Source organism: Thalassophryne amazonica, chromosome 18, assembly GCF_902500255.1.
Source record: "Thalassophryne amazonica chromosome 18, fThaAma1.1, whole genome shotgun sequence".
Lineage (NCBI taxonomy): Eukaryota > Metazoa > Chordata > Actinopteri > Batrachoidiformes > Batrachoididae > Thalassophryne > Thalassophryne amazonica.
Window position 1 is genome coordinate 14,586,178 of NC_047120.1, and position 5,371 is coordinate 14,591,548.

A 5,371-nucleotide genomic window follows, 5' to 3' on the forward strand; every position below is an offset into this window, starting at 1 on the left:
TATCAGAGGGACAGCTCAGGTGGGCTGGTTTGGAGACAAAGTCAGAGATAGATTGAGATAGTTTAGCCATGTGCAGAGGAGGGACCCAGGGTATATAGGTAGAAGGATGCTGGGGATGGAGCCACCAGGCAGGAGGAGAAGAGAGAGGCAAAGAGGAGGTTTATGGATGTGCTGAGGGAGGACATGCAGGTGGTTGGTGTGACAGAGGAAGATACAGAGGATAGAGTGAGATGGAAACAATTGATCTGCTGTGGCGACCTCGAATGGGAGCAGCCAGAAGAAAAAGAAGAGTTGGCTTATATATATTTTTAATGAGGTGTAATGCCATTGGAGACGTGTTCATGTCATACCTCATGAGTATTGGCATGATGTTGGAGTCCAGCTAAAATATGTGTGAAATTTAAATCAAGTCCTGATGTACATTTGCACTTTATCAGTTCCATCAGTTCAGTAACTTGCTGTCAGCAGGTCAAATTCACCACCCTGATACTTTTAATGAGTGTTGTTCTAACATTTATTGTAAATTTGTTTCTTTGCAGACATGCAGCCATTGGTGGTGATTAAAGAAGAAACTCTCCCTGAACACCAGGAATGGAATCTGAGTGTTGACCAGGAGGACATTAAAGAAGAAGAAAAGCTGTGGATAAGTCAGCAGGGAGAGCAGCTTCAGCAGCTGGAGGAGGCAGATCTCACCAAGTTTGGTTTCACTGCCGTCCCTGTGAAGAGTGAAAATGATGATAAAAAACCAGAGTCATCACAGCTTCATCAAAGCCGAAGTGATGAGAGCACAGAGGCTGAGCCTGTAGCCAGCAGCTCATCTGTATACAGAACACTGACAGCAGAAGCTGATGGAGGACCACAACCAGCCAGCAACTCAGGTCCAGTCAGTCATTTACAACCAGATATCAGTGGCAGGAGATCAGACAGATCTGGAACTGAGACAGATGACAGTTATGACTGGAAACAGACCAGAGAATTTTGGTCACGTTTTAACTGTCAGAAAAATACCTATCTTGTTTGTTCAGGCAACACCAATGACAAACTATTTAAAGGCTCTAAATATGGAAAAGCATCTGGTCACATGAACAACTCAGAGCAACAAAAGGAGAGGCAAGCATGTGTAAAACCATTTAGCGTTTCTGATCAGAGCAAATTACAAAAACATGAGGGAAATTTTAACAAACATATTAGAAGTCATACAGGGGAAAAACCATTTGTCTGTTCTGAGTGTGGTAAAAGATTTGGACAAAAGGGCAACCTGAAAACACACATGATAACTCATACAGGGCAAAAAGCATTTGTCTGTTCTGAATGTGGTCAAAGATTTGGACACAAGAGCAGCCTGAAAACACACATGATAATTCATACAGGACAAAAGGCATTTGTCTGTTTGGAGTGTGGTAAAAGATTTGGACTAAAGGGCAGCCTGAAAACACACATGATAATTCATACAGGACAAAAAGCATTTGTCTGTTCTGAGTGTGGTCAAAGATTTGGACATAAGGGCAGCCTGAAAATACACATGACAATTCATACAGGACAAAAAGCATTTGTCTGTTCTGAGTGTGGTCGAAGATTTGGACAAAAGAGCAACCTGAACATACACATGGTAAGTCATACAGGGCAAAAACCATTTGCCTGTTCTGTATGTGGTCAAAGATTTGGACTAAAGAGCAGTCTGAACAGACACATGATAATTCATACAGGACAAAAAGCATTTGTCTGTTTGGAGTGTGGTAAAAGATTTGGAATAAAGGGCAACCTGAATAAACACATGATAATTCATACAGGATCTGGTTAGGATAACTATAGAGCCTAGGGTGCAACTTTAGACCCCAGGTTTGGGGCCCATTGCATTCTACTAAAAATACATCAAAGATAAATGAAAAACCAAAAGACAAAAGGAAGGAAATTCAAGGCAAAAAAAAAAAAGACAAAAAGCATTTGTCTGTTCTGAGTGTGGTCAAAGATTTGGACATAAGGGCAGCCTGAAAATACACACGACAATTCATACAGGACACACAAATGAAATTTCAAGACCTTAAAAATGACCTACGAACAACATGGTGAATGAAAGAAATCGATACAAATATTAAAGTTATCCATCAATATGACTGATTTCCATCAACTGGACACAGAGCTGTTTCTAGCCATTTTGGTGCCCTAAAACTCGGATTTGCTGTGGTGACCTTGCATGCAAGTGAGGAAACATCTGAAGGGACTTACCTTTTTCAGGGAGATTATGATTGAGATTATAGATTGACAACAGGTGTATGACAGATCTTAAATGTTAAATTGTTGATCAAACACACCCATACATAAACAAACACACATTAGAATAACATCAATGGCAAATAATTAAATGAAATAAAATAATTAAAACCAGAATTCCTTTTCAGATTTTGTGCAAATATTTTGAAAATCCTGACAGCTCCCATAATATGAACAATAAAAAAGGTACTATGTTCAAAGAACATGAAATGGTGCAATATAAAAAATAACACAATGCTAAAATACCCTCAGCCATATGAGCATTGTGTTCTGTATAATTTGCAGTTGTTTAAGTAATTATTAGGTTCCAAAAACTGAGTTTGTAGCAAGCAACCAGACTGTGATGTCATGGTGCAGCTCTACTCAGATTGGCTGTCACCCCCACCACTCAAAATGAAACAATGCTAACATCTGCTAAATGTCTTTTAAATCACTTCAGAGGTATTATTACATTCTAAAAACAGCATTTTCTGTTTTAGAAGTGTTTATTTCTCGTTTGCATTTACATAATATGCGACAGAGGTTATATTTACATACAAACAATCTATGATGTCACCACACTAGCATCCGCTAAATGTTATTTAAATCCTTCCGGTGGCATTATCAGGTTACTAACACAGCGTTTTCAGTTTTAGAAGTGTTTATTTCTCTTTTTTTGGCTTTTACATAATATATGAGAAAGGTGTTATTTTAACTAAAAAACAAAGCGAAGTTAGCAGATAGCGATAGCAGGAAGCGATGTCACTACGCTAACGTCTGCAAAATCATGCCATAAAATTAGGTACAGAATGAGACATTTTAACGTCTTAAAATACTTCTTAAAATAGGTCAAGGTTAGCCATCTTCATAGTTGTCCAAGGTCTGTCCCAAGAATGTTCCATGTGTATTTGAAGCCTGTGGCAGTAATAGAACTGGACTTACGCTGAACACAGACTGACGGACAGACGCCAGGTCTGCGCAATACCCGATGGCCATATGTTGGCCACAGGTAAAAACAGAATAGAAAAGTTCCAGTACAGGTTTAACTCACTCACTCCCAATCACTGCATATGTTTTTTTCCTTTTTTCAGCAACATAAATGGAAATGGTGCTACGGTCAGTGAATACTTTGTATTTGTAACAATGGTCCTTATAGAAGCGGAATGTGCAAACAAGACGACATAAAACTATAATGTAGCACTAAATCTTATCCAAATCTAGTCCACCTTAACTGTCTACCTGTCTGCCTCAACAGCACGGGGGTCCATCATGGCACCGTGCAGCTCCGCTATGAATTATACCATCACGTGAAATCTCTTTGAGTAGGATTTCCCAGTCATCTTCAACCACTTTTCTGGGATCAGGTTGTGGGTCAACAGCTCCAGTAGGGAACCCCAAACTTCCCTTTTACTGGGCCACATTAACCACCTCTAACTGGGTGATCCCAGGGGGTTCCCAGGCTAGTGTGGAGATATAATCTCTCCACCCAGTCCTGGGTCTTCCCCGGGGTCTCCTCCCAGCTGGACATGCCTGGAACTCCTCCCTAGGGAGGCTCCCTGGAGGCATCCTTACCGGATGCCAGAATCACCTCAGCTGGCTCCTTTCAATGTGGCGGAGCAGTGGCTCTACTTCGACTTTCAAATGACTGAGCTTCTCACCCTATCTCTAAGGGAGACCCCAGCCACCCTCCTGAGGAAACCCATTTCATCCCATATACAGGGATTTCCCCTCTATATGTATCTTTAATTTATAGTCATTCAGCAAAATTACATTATTCTTAAATATTAGAAATAGTAAGCCAATGATGATAATATAAAAGTAAGTGTCTCTTCCGCTGCTCCCTTGTTTTCACTCGGGGTCACCACAGCAGATCCAAGGTACAGCTACATGTGGGTTTGGCAAAATTCTGACGATGGATGCCCTTCCTGTGGCAGTGGTGGGGTTTGAACCGGGAACCTTCCGCACTGAAACCAAGCACACTTATCACTTGGTCCACCACCTCTGCATATTAATAAAAATAATAGTGTATTATTTAATAATATTTAATAACAATAAATTATTTTTTCAACCTGTTAGAATCTGATTATTATTGCATTGCTGCATTAATGCAACTGCTGCGTTATTAGTTCTAAAGGATCTCTTCTGTCCAAAAGGCAGAGTTCACGCTGACGCCGTCCTGACACAAAATTATCAAGGCTGGATACAAGATAGAAAATTTACTGCATCCCCGGGACACAACGTCCACAAGACACATGGAGCCATGTTCAAAAGTCAATTTTTATAATCATGTCTGTTTTGTTTTTTGTTTTGTTACTGAACCACATTTGTGTTTGACTGTTTAAGAAGAAAATGCATTTATTAAATTTGATGTTATTTGATTAGTCAAAAAAAATCAATAATAAAAGTGCTGCAGAGTAAATTCATCCAGCACGAATGACAAACTATTAATGAAAAAAGAGTTTGCATTTACAGTGTCACGGTGTTAGTGTCCAATGCAGCTCTGCTGTTCAGATTAAAGCTACTGTGTGTAGATTTGTGAAAACGGCAGCAAATAAAAGCTTGCAGAAAGGTAATTTTATTTATCTTATAGATTTTAATTGGTGTTGAATTAAGTAAAAGCTGTAGAAAATCTGTCCCTTTAAAATGTTTATCCTGAAATATTTAAATAATGTGGAGGTTAAAGTCTTTCTATAATGTGATGCTGCATTAGAAAAGAGCAGCGATGAGTGAAATATAATCTTGTTCAGCAGGAGAACAATTTGCTGTTTTCTTAACTGTCTCCACCTTGTTTTACCTTAAATTCTTGGACGCAATTGCAAAAGGGTTTCTGTAAAAAGTTCAATGGTGAACAGTTTTGTGATTGGCCATTAAAAAAAAAAAAAAGAAAAAAAAAAGGAAGGATTTTTTTTTAATCCCTCTAGATGTAATACCAGTTGTTGTGGGGCAACGGGGCTTATGAAGAAGAACCTGAAGAAATACCTCGAGGCAATGTTTAGGGTGAAACTATAGACCCCGGGTCCTGGGTCCGTTGGGTCTGATCATTTTTAATTCTGTGGTTTTGTTTGATTAATTAGAGCTCCCATTTTTCTCTGAATCAGTTTCTGATTCTGTCAGGATGTCA